General features: G+C 51.6%; 1 protein-coding gene across 4 annotated transcripts in view; it reads right to left on the reverse strand.

Annotated features, from left to right (window-relative positions):
* FARS2 (phenylalanyl-tRNA synthetase 2, mitochondrial) overlaps positions 1-23,149 on the reverse strand; it is a 289,117-nt gene that overhangs the window by 11,586 nt on the left and 254,382 nt on the right. The window contains exons 7-9 of one of the 4 annotated variants that reach the window (XR_014062414.1): positions 4,640-5,313; positions 3,899-4,386; positions 3,639-3,801 (exon numbers count right to left, since the gene is read on the reverse strand). The exons of 2 other annotated variants lie outside the window; for them this stretch is intronic. The gene's annotated coding sequence lies outside the window, so the exon portion shown is untranslated. Of the gene's footprint in view, positions 1-3,638; positions 4,387-4,639; positions 5,314-23,149 lie in introns of all 4 variants that reach the window. One more of the 4 variants, XR_014062413.1, reaches the window with a different exon arrangement.

Genomic DNA, 23,149 nt, shown 5'->3' on the forward strand with positions numbered 1-23,149 from the left:
TGAATGAACGGAGATGTAAATCTGGTTTAGAACTCGCAGCCACGGTGGAAGAAGCCTGATCAGTCCCCAGGTCCTCACTGCCCGAGGGGAGAAGAGATCACAGGGGTTCAGAGAAGGAAATCCACCCCGGAGAAAAGCCTAGGTGGGGCTCCATACACACAGCTTCAGGTGAGCAGTGACTACGATTTCTGGGTGACTTAGCCTGGCTGCAAGCACTCACTGAATTTTCATCACGGTCCCATCGTAATGGGGATGCCCCCCCTATTTTGCAGGTGAGAAAACTACGGCTCAGAGAGGCTCCAAGCGCCCTCTCAGATCACTCAAGTAGCAGGTGACAGGGTGGGCTCCCAGCTGTCTCCAAAGCTGCGCTTTTAGTTCCGGCTTCTGCCCGACTTAGTGGCCAGTGTCTCAACTATGCTGCTATTTCAAGGCGGTCGTGCATTTCATAAACCTATTCCCTTGATGAAACTTCAGAGAAAGCTCTAAAATGTACTTCCAAGAAAAAGCAATTTTGTCTGGGGCCATGGAGGTGGGTCCGCTCAAGTGCACAGCACTTTCTTGGTGGTCTGGCCATCTCTGTTTTGTCCATAAATCTATTGACCTCTCCAGCTCTCAATAAAACCAAAGTAATGCTGTTTGCTCCTAACTAGTCCCTCGGTTAGGAAAAGTCATGTGAGCAAAGCATGGTCAGCAACTTGGAAGAAAGTACTAATAAAATAAAAGTCAGAGTCAATAAACCATATCAAAATATAATTGAGTTGTGGTTGTCCATTTTCAAACTCAAGGAAAAGAAAAGTTCTTTTCTTGATATTTTCTTACTTCAAAAAAAGAAAAAGCCACTGAGCTTACATTTCTGGTATACAGGAGAAAAACATATTCCATTTTCTAAGTTGAATTCTGCTCCTTATAAACGTTTAGGTGAGATTCAGTAAGACTGCTCAGGAGTCAATTTCAAAGGCAAAGTATCAGCAAGACACCTCCATCATGGGCTTGAGGTCCAATCTGACACTGCCGCGCATTGATGGAAGCACCGTGTGGTCCAACATCTTCCGGCTCCCGTACTTCATGCTGAGTTTTTTTACTGGGCAAAGGACTGAGTGTTGGGCACTGAGTTGGGCACAGTGTTGTGCTTTGGAAAGATTGCTAGAACAGGCGATCAGAGAATTAAGTCTGTCCCTTTCTTTTCCACAATCTGTTCCATGTATGACAATTAGCTCGGAATAAGATAGTACTGAGCCAAGAAGAGTCCAGAAAGATGGTGAAATATGATAAACTAAAGATCCTACTGCAACATACTCCTAGATTTGCGAATAACACTTGAGAACATTGACAGCTGAGTAGATTATGAAAGCAAGTGGAAATCTCCAGGTACAAAAAACAAAGGAAAAAAAAAACCCTGAAATAATACGTGTCTAGAACTTGTGCTGCCCAGAGGAGGGAGCGGAATCAGCCACTGTAACCTAGAGTGCAGATGTTAATGTCTACCTGGGAGCAGGAGATGGAGGCTTTGGTCCACATGAAGCGAGAAATTGGACCTGAAATTCCCACACGAAGCTGGAACTCTAAAGGGCTGTATCCCTGACGTGACAGTAGACTAAGAAATGCTGCAGATCTTCAAGCTGAGACATCAACACAAAACTGGTCCTGGAATGATGCTACCCGCAGGATCCCTAGACAACCTGGCAGAAGACAGTGCAGAACAGCCCTGGAGAAAACAGTGGCCATGGAGGATCACTTCAGCAAAGGTCCCAGTGAACATAACCTCAGTTAGGAAACACAGAGCACACGAGAAGACGCCCAGGACATGCCAGTCACTGGGTAAAAACACGGAAGGATTAGCATCCCGAGAACTTCAAACACAAGGACAATCCAAAAAGTGCTTCAGTGATTAAAAGTTAGCTTAAACATTTAAAAATACTTATAGACATACAAGATATGAAAGAACATTATAAATAATAGCAGATCTGAAAAAGACCTATATGTTAATAGAAAATGTATCGAAATAAAAATATAGTTATAATTTTAAAATGAGTGGAAGGGCTAAACAATAGACTAGATACAACTGAATGCAGAATTAAAAAAACAGGAAGACACATGTGTGGAACTGTTTAGAATGCTGATGGCTCAGACAGTAAAGAATCTGTCTGCAATGCGGGAGACGTGAGTTCGATCCCTGGGTCCGGAAGACCCCCTGGAGGAGGGCATGGCAACCCACTCCAGTATTCTTGCCTGGAGAATCCCATGGACAGAGGAGCCTGGTGGGCTACAGCCCATGGGGGCTGCAAAGAGTCAGACACGACTGAGCAACTAAGCACAGCGCAACAGGGAAGCACAGAAACGAAAACCCTGGAGAATGTAAGAAAAGTCAGATGACTATGAGTCCCAGAAGAAGAACAGAGGACAAGGAGGGACAATATCTGAAAACACAGCGGATGGGAACTTCCAGAAATAATGAAGTCCTCAGACTCAGAAGCACAATAAGTTCTGGATGGGATTAAAAAATAAAAGTCTGCCCTAAGCACACGGTGATGCAACTGCAAAACAATTAAGACCAAGAGACGACCTTCATAGCAACTAGAGAGGAAAAGTAGAAAACTTACAAAGGAACAATTAAAGACACGGGTGACTTCTCAGTGGCTCCAAAGAAGTCAGGAGGTGATAGAATAATATCAACAAAATGTGGACCTATAGAGTTACACTCAGCTAAGCTGTTACTCTGGAATAACGGCAAAACAAAAACATTTTCAAAGTGAGACAAAATGAGAAAGCTTACCACTCAACACCTGCAATGAAAGCCCTATGAATGGTATCGTTCAGGAAGAAAATCAAACTCAGAAAGAAGTGACGTTAAGAAGCCAGCAGCAATCATAGGATGGCTCAGATCATAGACGAGCGAAAACCAGGTTCAGTCTCCAGCGGAACTGCTTCCAGGGGCTGGTCTCAGAGGTCCCACTTTTCCAGAGGTGGTCTCCACCTTGGATGCTGTTCCAGATGCCCTCAGTTGCAGTAAAATAGCTCAGGAAAGCGGACTTCCTGTTTAGGTTGTTACCATCAGCCCCAGGCTTCCCACAGAACCTTACCACTCACGAAACACGCGGTGAGTCAGGTCAGCAGAGGGACTGAGAGACCTGCTCTCATTCTGGCAAGTTCCTGACTCTCCCTAAGCCTAGTGTTCAACACCAAGTAGGGCTAATAAAACATGGGCTTCCCAGGTGGGTCAGTGGTTAAAAAAAAAAAATCTGTCTGCCAGTGTAGAAGACGCCAGAGATGCAGGTTCCATCCCTGGGTCGAAAAGATCCTCTGGAGGAGGCAATGGCCACCCACTCCAGTGTTCCTGCCTGGAGAATCCCATGGACGGAGGAGCCTGGGAGGTTGCAGTCCTGGGGCCACAAAGAGTCAGACACGACTGGGAGACTGAGAACCCAACACAAATAGGCTTATGAGATAAGATTACAATGTAATGCCCGGTACAAAAGGAGTACTCGGTAAAAGACAACATTTACTATAGTTAGTATCAGCATTATAAGCCTTGTAATTAATTTGTTTAATGAGCAGGGCATACATTTAGGTTAATAAAAAGTTATGTGTCCCCCGATTTACTTAAAAAGAAAACAAACAAACAAGGGCATTGATATTACCTGTGACGTCCTGGGCGCCAGGCACTCAGCCGCGTCCATTCACCCTTGTGCCCCGCCACCGGCCCGTGAGGACCCCTGGCCGGTGAGCACCGACACCTGAGCAGCCTCTCTGTCAGCACCTCCGGGATGCGGGTTCGGTCTGGACCGCCCGCTCGTATCCAAACTGTAGGGAAAAGGCTGGTGGGTCTTTCAACTGTGCTCAACTTGGAAGACATACCCCGGTTGGTTCTGTTTTTTTAAAAACCACTCTCTGCAGTTACCTCGGGGCACAGGAAAAATCAAGACACGGAGAGAAGAGCGCTTTTCAGCAAACGGGCCGCAGCCATGAAATTCACACGCACGTTAACACGGGGAGGCAGCGCCCAGGTTACGGATGGCCGTTTGGCGTGGCCGGTCATTTCACAGTCCATTAAAATATGCTCATTCACTCGGCCTGCAGGTGTAGACCCAGGTACGTTCCAACGACAAAAATAGCAACTCACGAAACACGGGCAAGTGTCCATCAGAAGGGCTGCAGAGGGATCTCGTGTCCGTGGACAGATGTGGGCAGAGCTCTGAGCTGGGATGGAGGCCCCAGCGTAATCCTGGGCCCCCGAGCACAGTGCCAGAGGGAGCTTCCGTCTTCCCGCTCAAGAGAGGGGGGCCCCCCAAAGCAGAGCCACCTGCTTTTTCCAGTGTTTGTGGGAGTGGCCGATTCATTACGTTTTCACACCTGCGTTTGCTCTCTCTCCTCTCCAGCCTCCTGTCCCTGAATCAAGATAGAAGGGATTTTGGGTACTGAGGGTCTCACCAAGGAGACCCTGAGAGCTCAGGGTCAAGTACGGAGTCTGGGAGCCCGAGGGGCTGTATGGCTCCCCGCCTCACTGCCCTGCCAGCTGGGGCAGAGTCTGTAGGGACCATGGGGGGCGGCTACAGGTGTAGGCCCGTAGGGGGGTGTCAGGAGACCCGGGTCCCCAAAGTGTAGCCCTTCCCTAAGTACCCGGGTAATCCCAAGCAAGCACCTTCTTGTCTCTGGGCCTCAGTTCTTGCCCGGAACCTCCGGCTGCTCTAACCATGAGTGTCCAAGGGCGTTCCGTGTCAACTGCTGGTGAAGGACAGAGAAAAGCAGGGACCCCGGGTGAAACAGGCTTCTCACCCACCAGGACCCCCAGCGCCCTGCGCTGGCGCACGCACTCTGGCCACAGTAATCGCTGGTGACAAGTGGGCAGACCCTGGGCTGGGCGATGCGTCTGGAGCCAGACTTGACTACAGCCGCTCGGAGGAAGGAGCTGCAAAGCTGCTAATTGGATTCGGCAAGTTGCTGAGTCACTGTCGGGTGAGATCAAGTCTCTCTGCGAAGACAGGAGGCCTGGCCTGTCAGCAGCTGAGAACATCTCCTTCATGATGAAAAGGAGCAGGGGCATGCAGAGCGGAGCCTGGGAGGAGCTTTCACAATTTACGAGTAATTAAAATCAAACAGGCCACAATTAGAAAGCACCCGCCACAACCTTATTTTGCCATTTGTCTTTTAATTAAATACGCCCTGGTACTTAGCTTTAGTGTGCAGAGACTTCGATGGGGTAGAAACCACGGAGCTGGAGCCTGATGTGCTGGCTGCCATGTCTTCTTGGAGGCGGAGGGTGGGGAGAAGCAGAAGTGTTTCCTGTGAGTCGCAGCCCGCCCCCTCCTGGGACCTCTGCAGAGCAGAGCAGAGGAATCAGGCGAGCCTGACTCTTCAGGAAACCACCTCTTCCCAGATAGGAGTGTGTGTGTGTGTGTGTGTGAGTGTGTGTGTGTGTGTGTGTGTACACGCATGTGCGTGCATGCGTACGCACTCAGTCGTATCTGACTCTTTGCAACCCTATGTTCTGTAGCCTGCCAGGCTCCTCTGTCCGTGGGATTCTCCAGGCAAGAACACTGGGGTGGCTTGGCATGCCCTCCTCCAGGGGATCTTCCCCACCCAGGGATGGAACCTGCGTTTCGAACATCTCTTGCTTTGGCAGGCGGGTTCTTTACCACTAGCGCCACTTGGGAAGCCCATTACTAGTAACAGTCATCTCTTACATGATCTTGTCTTCCTTCCAGGCAGGAAGAGGATGTCCTCAAGAAGCCCCTCCAGCTGCCCGCCAGCAAGCCCACAGCTCCGCCAGTGCTCACAGCCTCCTTGCCTTTCTCTTCCATCCTTCCTCCCATCTAAGGCTAAGCCTAGCATGGCGATGGCTGTTCCCCTGCCTTCAAACTCTGGGGACCTTCCCTCTACATGCCCCATTCACAAATTCCTACTCATTCCTCATGTTTCTGCTTGGAAGCTCCTCCCTTGAGAAGCTCTCCCTGTCGTCCCTGTGCTGGAGGGTTGTGACAACCCATCACATGTGTGTGCACCAGCCCCCCCTACACCCTCAGAAGGCAGGACTCCTTGCCGAGCCACAGGCACCGGTACGATGCTTGGTCCACAGCAGCGGCTCAGCAGACACCTGCCGGATGGCAGAGAGCAGACTCCCTTGGGAGGCCTGCAGCCTCCTGACCATGCCCCAGCCTCACCAGCCAAGTCAGGCTGCTGCCTCCAGGCTGGACCACTTCCCTGAAGACCTGGGCCTGAGTCGGTGCTGTCCACAAAGAACTTTGGTTTGAAAAGACGAAGAGCACTGTGCCAGCCACCTTCCTTGGCTGAGGACACTGAGTGGCCGGAGTTCATGACCAGGACACAGAAAGCCGCCGTCTGGACCGCACCAAGAACGCATGGATGGCCGGCAGGCAGATAAGGACCCGTGAGGTCAAACACAGAAGCTGGATACCACTGGTGTGGAGACGAGTGCATGTGTGCATGTGTGTGCATGTGTGCATGTGTGTGTGTGTGTGTGTGTGTGTGTGCTTCCTCATCGGTGACATTGTCTCTGTTTGCAAGGGTGGCCCTGACTTCCAGAAGAAAGCCTGCTCCACTCTGGGCTGCCCTCCGCAGTGAAACAGAAAACTACCTGCTGGCTGTGTGGGAGTTTAAATAGCAAATATTAGATTACTTAGTAATTAAAATAATGAAAGGAATCATGAGAGCTGAAAGACATTTTTTTTTTTTTTGTCTTTTTAAACTGAAGACTAAGTAAGGGTTAAAGTCTGAACCGGAGACACATATCCTGACGGATCCACTCTTAATTGCAGGGCAGGCCAGCTGGAGCCTGGGCCACATCACAGGCTTCGGGGTTCCTTTCAAGGGTGAGCCGCTCCCAGGGTTCCCCTCTGACTCCACCACACAGGGTCACAGAGGGCTCCCTTTGGTATAAAAGACCCCTTGATTTATTTCTTCTCTTATGGCAGCGATGGACATTCTGTGCTTTCTTCAAACAGGTCTTTTTATTTCACTGTCTTTGAGAAAAGCTAATAAAGAATCAATTACAAGAGATACACACAAATAGAAACTGGTATTTATCTAGGCGGGATGTCTGCTGAAAAGTAAAAGAGCCCATTAAACCACAGGCACACACAGTGAAGCATGTCTACGTAAGATCTCCTACCGTAGGCGTGAGCGTGTCTGGCTCTCAAAGGAGAGGCTCGTCCTTTCCCGACGGAAGGGAAAAGGGCGCAGGGCGAGGCTGCGGGTGGGGGCAGTCATCTCATGGACCCAAGAGCCCTGGACTCACTCCTAACTTAGGATTCCCAGGAAATCGCTGGGGAGGCCATTTTTTCCCCTAAGAATTTGGCATCACATGAGCTAGAAAGTAGAACAGGGCTAATAATAACTTTATCATCACTGTAGCCTTGATTCAGAACTTTGTTTTATTATTTTTCTTAACGGCTCTGTTCTAGGATACCATCTTGTAGGTCTATTTGTGGGTGTTAATTGTGGCATAAACGTTACAGATCATGACGTAAACACCACTGCTTCTCCTGAAGAGTGCCAGATGCTGCAGAGGAAGGTAATGGAGTGACTAGGCTGGAGAGGATGACCAAGATCACCATGACTAGTTCTTTGTCATCAACGCTTGAAGGCAAAAGGAGAAGGGGGCGGCAGAGGATGAGATGGTTGGATAGCATCACTGACACAATGGACATGAACCTGAGCAGACTCTGGGAGAGAGCGAAGGACAGAGGAGCCTGGCGCGCTGCAGTCCATGGGGTTGCAGAGAGTGAGACGTGCCTTAGTGACTGAACACCATCACCACCACCAAGGTTTAATGACCAGATCCAACAGATCTTGACTGGGATGGCTTCTTTACGATTATTCATTGTACTGCACATTTGTGTTGTTGGCACTATCTGCACATGTGTTGCATTTAGCAATAAAAAGGTAAAGCGTTTTCATGTCCTGCCCACCTAGAGGGTTCTGTGGGGAAATCACAGCACCTGCCTGGAACTCCTGGGTCCTCCTCTGGAGGAGTCACTGAGCCCACACGCTGAGCACAGCATGGAAATGGAGAGGTTCCTCCCGCCCCCGGAAAAGGGAGCGTCTTCCCAACAGAAAGCCCATCAGGAGGTGGAAGCAGATGGGGACCCCGGAGAAGGAGAGCAGGCTTAGGACTCAGACAGAACTGGGTTTGCATCCAAGTTTTGCCACTTCGTGGCCACGTGCCCTGGTGAAGCTACTCAAGCCCCCAAAGCCTGTGCGTCTCCCCTGTTGACAGAGACTCTGAGAGTCATGGTGACTCAGTGCCACACGGGTCCAGCCAGGACGGGGCTGGCCGTGGGGACCACAACCCCAGGGCAAAGGGACTCAGAGCACACAGCAAGTGCAGGGTCAGGCTGTCCTGGTAAGAGCAGGGCGGGTGAGAGGGTCGGCCTGTAGCCGGTCTGGTTCCTCTGCCTCTTGCTGAGCCCTGCTCTCCCTCAGCCCCAGACTGCGGTCCACAGGCCAGCAAAGCATCGTCTGGGGTGTCCCTCGGGAGTGTCCCTTCTGCTGCCTCACACCCTCCCCCGTGGGGCCTCACTGCCCACGTGAAGCCGCTCCGTGTCACTGCTGGTGCCGGGTGCTGACCGGTCAGGAGGAAGAGAAGAAACGACCATCAGCAACTGAGAGTGGCCGGCTGGGGTCAGAGCCCAGACGTAAGTGTGGAAGGATGGTGAGGAGAAGTGCGCACGTATACGGGACGTTCCTAGCAGGGATCAGCCCTCGAGGAACTGAGTCCACTATCGCTGGTGGTTGCATACATGACAGATATTTATTAAATGCTTCCTGATAAATACATTGGCTTTTCACTTCCTGAAAGGAGAGGGAGAGAGCTGACTGTAGGCTCAGCACGATTTCAGTGGCTGCTTTCCCGGCCTCCGCTCACCCCCTCTCCCAGCTCCTCCAGGATGTGCCATCTACCAATGATGGCCCCGACCCAGCCTCCTGAACTCGGAGTCAAGCTCAGCGCAACAGGCGTGAGCTTTCAGCCACGGCATCAGAAACACGGTTTTGTTCTGGGCGAGGTCTGTCACTGATCAAATGCTCCCATGAAACTCTGATGGGGTTATTAGAGAGCACGGCTTTCACCTTCTAATGCTGAAGCCGTTTGTACAGAGGCGAAGAGACGGCAGAACCAGGGGCATCGACTAAGGGGCCCCATAAAGCAACACCAGCGCCATCGCCTTTCAGCCGCCGCAGGAAAGCTGATGCGTGAGCTTGGGCCCGTCTGCCGCCCTCCGGGCCTGTGGTCAGCGTCCCCCACAGGGGCCGTCGCTGGGGGCTTTGGCGTTGAGGTTGGGATGGACAGAAGGAGGCCTCCACAGTTTCCTATGTGGCAGAGCAGTTTGCAGGGTGACCGCCACCAATCAGACGGTCCCGTCAAGAGAGCTTCAGAGTTGAGTGAGAAGAAGGTTCAAGGGTGCACAGGTGGCTATTGAGTAAGATACTGAATCGCTGAGGGACTGCCCTTGGGTTCTCCGGAGGCTGCATTATAGCTGGGAGAGTCTGCAGAGCTCAGACGACTGGACCCTGCCTACAGGGCAGCGGACTCAGGATTCCACTCGTCTCTCGAGTCATATACCGTGTTCCCGCTCCCGTGATCTAACACACACCCCCAGCCTGAGCACACACAGACACACCCACACCTGCGGGCACCTCACGGGACACCAGGCACAAGCGTGATTTCTCTTTGTAGCTCTGGGACCCGTGTCTCCACAGGATCTGAGCTTCTCTCCGCGTTGCCTTCACAGACCGTGATGCTTCTTTTTCAAGAAACCTTTATGGGACAGGACGTTCACCTGTTACAGTACTACCCCCAGAGCCCTATTCCTGGTTTTCAGTACCCTCAAACACATCTTTTTTGCAGACACTTAAAGAGTGAGAGGCACGCGGGGAAGAGGAAGTGGTGAAGGTTACGGAGGGCAAGAAAAGGCACTCCGCCAGCCTAACGAGGCTGAAAGCAAAACACAACAGCCAAAGGAAAATTCTGCCACACAAAACACGACAAAAAAAAGTCTCCAACTCTTCCAAAGGCTTCCACCAGCAAAGTTCACTGAACTTCACGCTTAGATGGTTAGGCATATAATGAGAAAAAGTGAAATGTACTAAATAAAAAACAACCTGCTACAGTTTTTGAGAACTGTCATCTCTTTCCCCACTCGGCCCTTAGAATAAGTGACTTGGTTCTTCATTAGAAGCTATGTTTAGAATCAAAGGGATGACAGATCTGGGGAGGTGTCAATGCAGGAAGAAGGGACAAAGTCAGAGACGGGTGATGATTAAAGGCCACACTGCAGGGGCTGAACAGCTGTGCTCCCAGGGTCCGCAGGGAAGGAGCCCAGTCGTTCCGTGAGCATCTGGGTAACAGATCCTAGGAGGAGATTCAGGGCCCAGCAGACCTGGAGTTCCAGGTACACTTTGGGGAAAAGCTCACTCAGATGGACCCCTTCATCTTAGAACTGGAGGAGGTAGGGTTGTCTTTCCCAAGGCCGCATGGACACAGAAGCTTCAGAGGAACAAGATGGCAACCAAGGCTGGGTTTAGAAATGGACACAGAGGAGACGTCCCGGCGACCTGGGGGACCCGAGGTCCCTGTGACCAGAAAGAGGCCAGTCCTCAAGGCCACTGTCTGGGAGGCGAGGGGCCAGGGAGGGAGGGTGTGGGGGCCCCGGGGATGCCGCTGGGCGGTGTCCCAGCCTCAAGGCTTCATGTGTACGATGAGGTGAGTACTCTGTGTAGGTGTTGAGAGGATAAACACAGTTGGAAGTGGCTGAGCCAGAAGTTAGAATTCTTGGGTGTTTAGTTTTTTGATTTGTGCTCAGATCTCAGGGCATTGTGCTGAGTGAGAAGAGCCAATAACGAAAGGTCATATACTGAGTGATTCCATTCCTACAATATTCTTAAAATGACACAATTACAGAGATGAAAAATGGCAGTGATACAGAGATGAGCGGTTGCGAGGGGCAGGGTGGTGGGGGGAGGGGGGGTGACTGCAAAGAGGACACAGGGAGCCGGTTTTCACAACCGCGTCGCTCGGCAGGAGACCGGGCAGCGCTCACACCGGTGTGCACACACATCACACATGTGCAGACGCACACTCACATCCTCTGTCACACGTGTGCAGATGCACACCCACACCCTCTGCTCAGCTTCTCAGGGAGCCATCGCACAGTTATCTTTCAACAGAATACAGTCATGTGCAGCAACCTGGATAGAGCTAGAGATCATCACACTAACTGCGGTGAGTCAGGCAGAGACAAACACCGTATTATATCGCTTACAGGTAGCATCTAAAATACGGCACCAATGAATGTATCTATGAAACAGAAACAGCTTCACAGACACAGAGAACAGACTTGTGGCTGCCAGTGGGGAGGGGGGTGGGGATGGACAGATTGGGAGTGTGGGATGAGCAGATGCAAATTATATAGGGTGATAAGCAACAAGGTCCTACTGGAGAGCACAGGGAACTAAATTCCATCTCCTAAGATAAACCATAGTGGAAAAATATGAAAAAATGTATATATATGTACAACTGAGTCATTTTGTTATACAGCAGAAACAACATTGTAAGTCAACTATATTTCAATAAAAAGTAAATTACAGTGATCTTTCCAACAACCACAGAGCCCTAACTTCCTCAGCATTGGAGATTCCTGAGCTAGAGGTGAGGGTCCTCGCTGGCTTCTTATCGCTCTCTTTATTGGTGAGGCCATCTTTCATTGCATCTAAATCCGGGGCACCAGAGTGTTTAAAACCACACTGAGCTAGTGCAGAGACAGAACCAGAAGCCACACAACCCACCCTACCTCCCAGTGTCTTAGATTCTGATGGCTCAAGGCTGCCTGGGTTGTAGATGGTCACCCAAGCAGGGCACAAGAATGGAGATACGTTTCAGCATCACACACACACTGTCCCCGCAGACCTCGGGGCTGGTGCCCTGAGACTCGGCACCAAGGACCAGCTCACCTGCGGCTGTGGCGGATGGCTGCTCTGTCAGAGACCATGCCGCACTGGCTGGTCAATGCTAGACTATGACCCCTAGGTCTCACAAGACTTTATTACACATTCTAGAGGATGAGAACAGAAAACAGAAAGCAAAACAAGTACACAACACTCTGATGAAAGTTTTATACTTTTAGGAGTCTTGAAACTTGAAATTTTTTTTCTAAATGCAGGGACCTGTGATGAGTATTTTGAATTTAACTGTTGGAAAGGAATCTGTGACTAGCTTCGTGACTTGTAAGTAACTCTTCTTGCTGTTACCATATGGTGTTTCCTTTAATAAAAACATTTTGCAGAAATAATGATAAAAAAATCACTTTAAGCTTTTAAAAAAGTTAGATGTTTTTGGCAATAAAAACATTCCTTGTGATTATGTAGATAACTTTGTATCTGATAAACAGGAAAGAGTCTGTTCTCCTCGTCACTTTACTTCTAAGTAAAAATGATGTGTTGCTCTGTGTCATTCATTCTGAGACAGTTTCTGAGCATGTTCTTATTCATCAAGTTCTCTCTAGATTTCAGGAATGTACATTAGAGGATCCTGTTCTGTTCACGTAGGAGCCCATTTCCTTTGATTTTTGCAACAGAACAAAATACTCTATATCTGCAGAGCTTGGAGCCGTAATTGTGTATGTCAGTTCTGATGAGTTCAGCTTCATGCTGCACGAAAAGCTGACCTGGCTTCAAGGCATTCAACACTTCCAGAAGTGCAAGGCAAGGGGACAAACCTAGACAGTGTATTATAAAGCATAGACATCACTTAGCCAACAAACGTCTGTATAGTCAAAGCTATGGTCTTTCCAGTAGTCATGTGCAGATGTGAGAGTTGGACCATAGAGAAGGCTGAGTGCCAAAGGATTAATGCTTTCGAACTGTGGTGTTGGAGAAGACTCTTGAGAGTCCCTTGGACTGCAAGGAAATCAAACCAGTCAATCCTAAAGGAAGTCAATCCTGAATATTCATTGGAAGGACTGATGATGAAGCTCCAATACTTTGGCCACATGATGTGAAGAGTTGACATTGGAAAAGACCCTGATGCTGGGAAAGATTGAGGGCAGGAGGAGAAGGGGATGACAGAGGATGAGATGGCTGGATAGCATCACCAACTCGATGGACATGGGTTTGGGTAGACTCAGGGAGTTGGTGATGGACAGGGAGGCCTGGTGTGCTGAGGTTCATGGGGTTGCAAAGAGTTGGACATGACTGAGCAACTGAACTGAACTGAAGCTGAAACTCCAATACTTTGGCCACCTGATGCAGAGAACTGACTCATTGGAAAAGACTCTGATGCTGGGAAAGATTGAAGGCAGGAGGAGAAGGGGGTGACAGAGGATGAGATGGTTGGATGGCATCACTGACTTGATGGACAGGAGTTTGAGCAAGCTCTGGGAGTTGGTGAAAGACAGGGAGGCCTGGTGTGCTGCGGTTCATGGGGTCGCAAAGAGTCACACATGACTAAGAGACTGAACAACAAAGGCCAAAGGAGCAGTCAAGGATGCCAAGGGGTCAGAACCCCTTTTCCTTCTGCTTCACCAGCCTTAACAAGCTATAGTCACAAGGTGGCTGCTCCAGCTCCAGGCCTCACATCAGCATTGCAGACAGAGGGTAGTGAAAGGCCACAGGGGTATACTGGGCAAAAAGCCTTCTGGAAACCACATCCAGAAATTTCCGCTTATTGTTATTGGTCAGAACTGGGTTGCATGGTCACTGCTAGGCCAAGAATAAGAGAGTTGTGGATGGGGGTCAGGACACCCAACGAGTATCACCTACTCGCACTGCTGCAGAAAGGGTGAGGGGTTGTCTTCCTTCCTGTAGGATCTTATTTCTGAAGTGTGTTCTATTTCTTGCTTCCTCCATGGCCTTCTAGAATCCCTGGGAGAATGCTTCTCAGTGCATATATAAGAGGCTTTGGTTGCTTAAGTTTCCTTATAAGAAGCTAGTGAATATGTGATCTTCCTTCACATGAGCTTGATTGTATTGCCAATGAGTGGTAGCTAGGAGGTTTGATTTCATTTCCTTACATTAATTCACAGGGCAAAGTGAAAGTAGAGTGGGTTTAAATCAATGTCTTCACCCCGAGTCATCGGGCTTAGTGTGGAGGGAGAGAAGAAACAGCCCGTGTACTAATGGGAATTGTATAGACAGGGAAGAGAAGAGTGAGACGGAGTACACATTACTGTATTTATACATCACAGAAACCTAGCAGTGGATTGCTTTTCTGTGCATTTTACCATCACTCTTTTTTTTTTTTGCCTCCTCTTACACTTTAATAAGGAATTTGACATAAGTCCTAGGTCTTCCTAAGACTGCCTGGTGCCTGTTTTGACAAGGTTCATATATAAGAAATATAAACAAACTTTCTTGTACCAGGGGCTTCATCATTAACTTTACTCATTACAGTCCCATCAGCTTGTCAGTTCAGTCACTCAGTTGCGTCCGACTCTGCGACCCCATGAACCACAGCACGCCAGGCCTCCCTGTCCATCACCAACTCCCTGAGTCCACCCAAACTCATGTCCATCAAGTCGGTGATGCCATCCAGCCATCTCATCCTCTGTCATCCCCATCTCATCCTCTGTCATCCCCTTCTCCTCCTGCCTTCAATCTTTCCCAGCATCAGGGTCTTTTCCAATGAGTCAGCTCTTTGCAGCAGGTGGCCAAAGTATTGGAGTTTCAGCTTCAGCATCAGTCCTTCCAATGAACACCCAGGACTGATCTCCTTTAGGATGGACTGGTTGGATCTCCTTGCAGTCCAAGGGACTCTCAAGAGTCTTCTCCAACACCACAGTTCAAAAGCATCAATTCTTTGGTGCTCAGCTTTCTTTAGAGTCCAACTCTCACATCCATACATGACCACTGGAAAAACCATAGCCTTGACTAGATGGACCTTTGTTGGCAAAGTAATGTCTCTGCTTTTTAATATGCTGTGTAGGTTGGTCATAACTTTCCTTCCAAGGAGTAAGCGTCTTTTAATTTCATGGCTGCAATCACCATCTGATTTTGGAGCCCAGGAAAATAAAGTCAGCCACTGTTTCCACTGTTTCCCCATCTATTTGCCATGAAGTGATGGGACTGGATGCCATGATCTTAGTTTTCTGAACGTTGAGCTTTAAGCCAACTTTTTCACTCTCCTCTTTCCCTTTCATCAAGAGGCTCTTTAGTTCTTCTTCACTTTCTGCCATAAGGGTGGTGTCATCTGCATATCTGAGGTCATTACAGTCCGTGAAAAATCAAATGCCCAAATGGCAGAGTGTGAGGTGGGCAGATAAGCTCTCCTTATATCAGAAAATGTATAAGAAGGAAGAGAAATGGTGATGTCTCAGACAGGTGGATGGTTAGGTATGCCTACTTGTGCTACCTACTTTATTGAAACTTGAATCCGAGTTGTCACCTCCTGACAAATCTGTACACTGTGTGGATGTAGATGCAAACCTACCCTACCTGGAATCTGACCGAAGTTCCCTGACCAATCACAAGTGATACCTGGGCGGCAACAGACTCACACACTGATCTCCATCTTTCTATGTTAACCATCATTCTCAGACAACACTCCCCTCTGGACTGAATGATGGAGATTCTAGCAGCTATGACCGCTTGAAATGAATAAGAGCTGAATTCATGCTGTTTTATAATTAAGGATCTGTACTCATCTCTGTCATAAATATCCAGGAGTTTGTTTGCTGTTGTTGTTTAGTTGCTAAGTCATGTCCTACTCTTTGCGACCCCATGGACTCGCAGCCTGCCAGCCTCCTCTGTCCCTGGGATTCCCCAGGCAAGAACACTGGCGTGCGTTACCATTTTATACAGTAAACAAATAAACCTTCAGGCTATACTGGCATTATGTTTCTAGCTTTTGTTTCAACACAATTATTATCAGTTGGGCTTTCTGCATTTTAATATAATCCATCAATTATAAAATCCACAGGTTCAGCTGATGAGTCTTGGAATAAATGTGGACTGACTCTTCTACGAGGATGCTTGGCCCACAGGGTTGGCCTTTGTAGAAAGAAAAGTCAGTGGATGGGAAAAACCCCATGTTTTTGGAACAACACTCCCTCCCCCCTTTTCAGGCCATGGTCATACAAAGGTTAAAGAAAACGTGCCGTGAATCTCCCTTCTATAACATGAAACGGGTCAAGACTCACTTCACTTAGACTGGAAAGTGGAAACCACGTGACCAACACAGCTTCAATTTCCTCTGCTGAAAACCAAATCCTATTTTCACTAGTGGGTATTTCATTCATCTCTGCTTTTTTGGTTTTTTAATTACATCGCAGAAAGTGCTACTGTAATTTCCTCCCTCAGTAACGACAGCATTATTCATCAAGAAGCTTTTAATTCTATACAGCAATTGCTTCTCTTCAAAAATCTGATTTCAATCTCCGCAGAGGCAGAAGGGTATGATTTTTTGACCCGAGGGTTAATTATCTGCAAATAAGTTAAAAATCGCACAAAACCTCATCCTGGGAAAAGGGAATCCAGGCACGACCTTTCAGGCTCCCTGTCTCACTGTTAGAGGGTGTGGTGTGCAGCTGGCCGGGCACCCATGCCTGGAGGGTCCCTTGTCTGTCCTGCCAACCTCCGCCCCGCCAGTGAGGGTGGCAGGGCCTCCATCTGGGCTTATCTTCAGAGCCCAGGATCGGCACACAGGAGGAACTTGATAAGCATTTACAGAATTGACCTGAATTGAAGGGACAGTGAATGGAGGTACAGGCTTTGAAATATTTGTTAAAAAAAAAAAAGGTGTCTAAAAAGGTCCTATTTCTGGACAAAGATAAGGAGAGAAACAGAGAGGAGACTCACTGGGGGCCATCCGCGGACTTGAGATGGGGCTGGAGGGGCACAGTCGCCCCAAGGGAGGGAAGGGGGACCCGTGGGACCCCATCTCTCCCGGCCCCACCGGGCCTCCAGGAACGCCCGCTCCTCCCTCCAGCTTCCCAAGCTCTCTCCCGGGGGCCCCAACACTCACTTATTCATTTATTTAATTTAATTTGGAAGCTTTTCTGAATACAAGTACATCTGATGCTGGAACTAGGGGAGGAGTGGGCCGGAGGGAGACAAGGACAGTGACAGCTGACACCTGGGGGCCGGGTACCCCGTCTCGCACGGCCCAGCAGGAACCCATCCGACACCCAGTGCCCCTTGGGGCTGAACTCCAGGTGGTCCCTGCCCTCCGAGGTACCTGGTGCTGACTGGTGAGCTGTGCTGTTTACGTGGCTTCGGGTCCAGCACGTGAGACTGGAAGGATGCTCGTGGAGAAGCCTTGCAGAGCAGGCACAGAGGGCTGAGTGTGGGCGGGGCTGGACCCCAGGCGCACGTGACCCATGGGCGGACTCCGTGAGTCTGTCTCGGGGTTGGGGGCGCAGGACCCCGGGAGGAGGGCAGGAGCGAGGGCGCTGAGGGTCTGCAGGGCTGGGCCCCACTGCCGCCCAGAGGACACACGACCCGGGATGTGCTCAGTCACGCTGGGGCACAGAGAAGGGCGAGGTCCCCACCATGCAAATGAAGGCTGAGGCCCGGGAGGGACCCAGGAAGCCCATTCTCACCATCTTCAGTTTTCAGTGGGAAAGGACATCTGAGAAGACAGACACCAAACAGTGTACCCCGGATCGAAAGCTCCCCAGCCTCGGATGGATTTCACTGCAAAGGGGCTGTGAGCGCCAGGTACACGGCACTTCCGATTCTGCCCCCTGGCACAGCACGACCCATGAAGGACATGCAGGAGATCAAGGGCAGGATAGGGGAAGCTGGTTGTTAAAAATCAGGCTCCACGTGTGGGAGCCCTGGCTCTCAGTCCAGCGGCTGGGCCGAGGGCAGGGGCAAAGGGGGCACACATGGGATCCATACACACAGCAGAGAGGGGGCTGTCGGGGGGGACTGCAAAGAGGAGGAGGGAGGCGCAGGATGGAGGAGGGGAACACAGAGAGGGAGCCCCCTGCCTCTGAGTGGTGCTCCATCTCACAAGCGCGGCTGGCATCCCAGATTTGCTTAAATGCCCCAGGCTTGTCAGCTGAACGTCCGGCACAGTCAGCCCACGGAGGCAGGTGAGACTGGTGTTCTCAAGGTCACCCTGCAGGGATCGGGATCCCCTGAGCAGCTGTGTGATGTGGGGCAAGTGACTGAGCCTCGCTGAGCTTCCATTTCCCCTCTACCTTCGGGGGCTGCAAGATCTGAGTGAAGCTCGGGGACCATAAGCCCATGATGAAGGGACTAACTCTATGGTGAGGGGGGTCCATTACCGGAAACAAGGGAACCGTTCGCTGAGACTGGAGAAGCCGGGACTGGGCTCCTGACCGCTGAGGCCACCCACTCTGGTCTGACGCACCCTCTGTGGACAGCCTGTTACCTCTGCTCCATCCGTGCCTGCCAGGACTGCCTGAGATGGCACAGCCCACCCGCCTTCCGCCCTGACGCTCGCTCCTGTCTCTCAGCCGCCGGGATGCTGCACTCTGGGAATCTCACTGCGTCTCTGACCCGCTGCTTCCTGGGTCCCTCGCCTCCCCATCCCCCAAGCCCTCACCTGCTTCCATGTTGCCCTGGGCAGGTGAACGAGTAAAGAAGTAATACGCAGATCTAAGAGCCAAGAATGACGCTCCTGTTGGAAAGGGGAAGGGGCTGCCCTAGCATGGTTCCAGGGTGGCAGAGGTTCCTAGCAGGGGAATGCGTCTGGAGAAGTTGTGGGCTGTCACAGCCTGGTGGGAGGCAGTGTGCAATGCCCCTGGCACCTAGTGGTGGACACCCTCCAGAGCACCAGCTGGCCCCACAGTAAAGAATGATCCGGTCCAAATGTCAGCACCCCTGAGGTTGAGAAGACTGGCTTTAGGCTGACCAAAGTCAGTCCCTTGGGAAACGGGCAGGTGTTTTGAGAGGAAGAGAAGGAATGCAGTGAGTCATTCCAGCCTCTGAGTCATTCCAGCCTCGGACACTTGTGCTTCAAAACCAGGCAGATGAGAACGGGGAAGCCTGGTGCTGAGAAGAGTGAGGACAGAGGCCCCTGCAAGGGACCCAGGCCCCCACCCCTTCGGAGGAAGAGCAAGGCTCCGAACCCACAGGAACCCAAGCACCGTGGGAGATCCCAAAGCGTTCCAAGGAGAAAAAGGAGAATGAGCACAGACGTCAGCTTTGGAAACACCAAGCGTTGGATGCGTGTTGCCTTTTCTGAACAGCTGTCTCTGCTGAGACCGCGTGCCTCCCCTGGCCTGCTGCCCTGGGTCCCGAGACGCCCCGCTCGCCTCCTCGTCCACCCCCGCTCTCTGCCACGTCCAGGCCCAGCCCTGGGGCCAGGCTCTGGGAGCCCTCCGGCCGGGCTGAAGCTTGGTGGGTTCCACAGGGGCTCAGGCAACCTGGCCCCTGCCCTGCCCTTGGGAGAGCTGGGACAGCAGGGCTCTGGGGGCATCGTGTTCACCAGCACAGGCCGTTCGTGAGAGGAAGCCGAGTCAGCACACGCCCCAGACCAAGTCCAACCCCAGCAGCACAGGCCCGCCTGTTCCCGCGGCGAGAAGACTGATGCTGCCTGGGGCTCCAGGTCTGCTGTGCTTAAGTGCCCTTTGCAGCCGAGCTGTGAGACGTGGAAGTCACCGCTGTCCGCAGCGCGAGTGGGCACCGTGGACCTGAGAGCCGTTGCGCCCACTGCCAGCTCCCTATGGGGCTCGGGCGGGGTGCTGGCTGGGTGCCGTCAGAAGCGTGCCGCCTGCTGCTACAGACTAGGGGCCCTTTGAACCGCCTTCGGAAGTCAGTGGGGAGAGAAGTGGTGAGCCCAGGCGGGCTCAGGGAGGTTTCACGTGGGACAGCTTCAACACAGCAGGCTCAGAACCCCTATGAAGCTGCAGCCCCGGATGGAGGCCAAGGGCAGCCGCAGGGAGTGGAAAATTCTACCAAAAAGCACAGCTTCCGGGGGGCGAGCACCTGGTATTTCCTGGGGAAACGCAACCACAGGAAGTTCGGAACAAGGACTTGACACCGAGCCTCCGTGTCCCTCCCCTGCGGTCCAGCGTGAAGCCACCTCTCTGCCAGCTGCAGCTGTCCATGGCACACGCTGTTTTTCCTGTCAATTTACTGCAGGCAGAGAATCATGTGAGCACAGTCTCAGCTTTGCCAACAGCAAAAAATCATTTTGAAGAAGGCATCTTTTCTAGATGAGCAAAATTATTCTTCCCTCCCCGGCATGAATAAACAGTCATTGCAGCTTTAGCAAACCTTGCTTCAAAAATAGGCATGGAAGAAAAAAAAAAGCAAGCAAACAATCCAATAAAGCTGTAATGCTCTAAAATCCACAGTTCCCCTCCAAACGTCATGATGTGAAAGCACCGGGTCCCTTTAAGCACATCAGCAGGCGATACTAGCCCATCTCCGCCTCTGAGACTATTGAAACAAACCTGAATTCCTGGGCGGAACTGAAGGCCAGACATGATTCCTCTATTGACGTTCCTCATGAAGCCACTCCTGTGGCTGGAAACTCCTCCTACTGTTCAGGACTAACTAAGGAGGCAGGCGCTGCTGATGAAACATCAATGACCAGTGTGCAAACGTCCGAGGGCCCCTTTAGCTCATCACGGCTCATCAGCCCACCACTCACCCACCTCCCACTTTAGACACTCAGTTACTCAGCATCCATTAAGCGCCCACAGTGAGCTAAGCCCTGAGTGGGCTTTCACCCACCGTGGGGCCCCTTGGACCCTCCACGCACCTGATGCCTTTCTCTCTGCTCGGGCAGATTGACTTCGGCCTTAAGGCGGGAAACTCGCTGAGAATCACCCTCTCTGGGAGCCCCCCTGTACAACATGTCCGAGGGCTGAGGACGCAGGGCCACGAGCATCATGCAGAAGCAGGGATGAAGTGGGCGGCTGAGCGCTTTGGCCTGTTCAGAGCCACGTTCTGATCACACGGACAACTGGCCCATCTTCACCCACGTGGAGCCGGGGACCACGGAGGAAGCATGAGGTGAGAGACACGGGGAGGACCCCCTCATTCCAGATGACACCCCGCACTGCCTGCTCCAGACTTGGCTGCAGCCCAAGTCACAGAGCCTGAGTCCAGAAGGTCCCCGAGTGCACTTTCTTCGCCATTACCAGAAACCCCCAGGGTAGCATTTCCGGCCTTTAGACAGACAGTCCCCGACCTGGTCTTTACTTCGCTCTGGCTGCTCAGTACCGCGCCATTACCTCTGAAAAGAGATAACGAATACAAATGGCACCACGACCATGGTGAAACAGGTACAAACAAAACGTTCTAGGGACCAGGGGAGAGAGAGAGCCCCTGGCAGAGGACCAGGTCTAGGCCCTGGAGGCGGCAGCCGGGGAGCTGACCCCGGGACGCTGGTTCTGTTCAGAGAAACCCACGAGGGCGAACATCACCCCACCGCCCACCACTGCAGCTGCAGCAGCCCCTGCGTTTACACGCAATTTCCTGGGTGCTGAGCACCGGGGTTGTGCTTTTCTCACTAGAACAGTCCACCAATCCCATTTTCCAGATGGTAAAAGTGAGGCTCAGGAAGGCTGAGTCTTTACTCAAGGCCATGCTATCTGCACGTGACGGTGGAAGACAGAGCTGAAATGGGCGTCATGTTTGCTTAACTGAGCCCATCACTCAGCCAGCCTGAGGATGCGGCATGTGCATCCCACGTCCAGAGACCCTGGGAGCCCACTCTGGGAGGCCTGGAGTCCCCGGGAAGCGCTGCCTGCTGCTGAGAGCTGGCGCAGGCGCTGTGTTCTGGGGCTGAAGAGAGGGCAGTGGGGACCTGGGCTTTCTCTTGACTGTCGAGGTCCCCGCCCCACCCTGTCTGTGGCCTCTAATATCTCTGGAAACAACAGCTTGCTCATTCTTTTTTAAAGCTTTTTAAACGTTATTTTGAAACTGCAGAAACATTACAGGGAAACAATGGGCTGAGACTCTCTCCATCTTAATACGAGTGCAGCCCTGTGCCTGCCCTTCTCTGCAGCCTTGCTCGTCCACGCTCAGGCTCACAGGGAACGACGGTTCTGCATGTGCCACCTTAGGTTTTGTTCCATTTAACATGACTGTCCGAACAGTTTCCTTTCTGCTGCTGTCTTCACAGTCATCATCTGGGTGGTGGGCTCCAGCCCACCACCAACTCAACCATGTGTCCCCAGCATGCTGGCTCGGGAGGGGACGCTTGAAACTCCTTCCCCAAGTCCACATGCACATATCCGTTCCACACTTTGACTAAGGGGTTCCAGTGTAATTAACCCAAGTGGGGATTAAGCAAGATTTTAAAAAGAAACAAAAGTCCAGTTTCTATTTGTGTTTCAACTGCAGGGGAGGAGGAGGAGGTGAGAACCTGGAACAGGTGGCGTGGGGGAGGGAGGGGGTGGGGGTATGCGGGGGCAGACCCAGCCCTTGAGAGGCTGGTGGGCCCCCCTGCCCTCCTGTGAGAGTCATCTAACCGCTCAAACTCACCCACCTTCCTTCTGACCAGTGTTCCTAAAATAACGACCACGACAGCGATGAACACAGGGAGCACTATTACGGTGCTGTTTCACACGCTAGGTACCGTTCCAAGAGCGTCACACCGTCAACTCATCCAGTCTTCACAACTTCGTAGTATTATTGTTCCTGTTTTACAGATGTGGAAACTGAGGCTGGAGACGGCCAGGATTGAACCCGGGCAGCAGGAGGAGAGACCTTGCTTGGAGCCAACAAGCGCTTCAACACTCAGACCTTATTTCCCTCCCCAGTCTCTTTTCTCATCTCTTGTTGATCGTCAGGTTCAGTTCCGATTGTCAGCCTGGCACGTGCGGCCCCACACAGCCTCCTGGCAAGCTCCACTCTCCCCACGCGTCCCCTTCAACCTGCCCGACTCCGGGCGTGAGGCCCTGGGGTCACTGTTCCCGGCCTCTGTCCCCCAGGCGCCGGCCTGGGATGCCTCCACCCCAAGTTCTAGTTTTCACCTGCTTTCCTGTTCCAGGAGCTTCCTTCCCAGACACACAGCACCCCCAACCCCCAACTCTGAACATTTCAAGTCCACTGGAAACTTGTAAGACAAACAGAAAACCTTCCTGCCTCGGCCGGGGCCCACTCAGTAAAACAGGCCTCCCTTCAGTCACCTAGGCCCCACCTTGGCAAAGTCATGGAAACCACCCAGAGAAGTCCCCTGCAGTCCTCCGTCTCGTCCGTTCCATACACAGCCCAT

This window comes from Giraffa tippelskirchi, chromosome 8, assembly GCF_054371585.1.
Source record: "Giraffa tippelskirchi isolate mGirTip1 chromosome 8, T2T-mGirTip1v1.2.pri, whole genome shotgun sequence".
NCBI classification, from domain to species: Eukaryota; Metazoa; Chordata; class Mammalia; order Artiodactyla; family Giraffidae; genus Giraffa; species Giraffa tippelskirchi.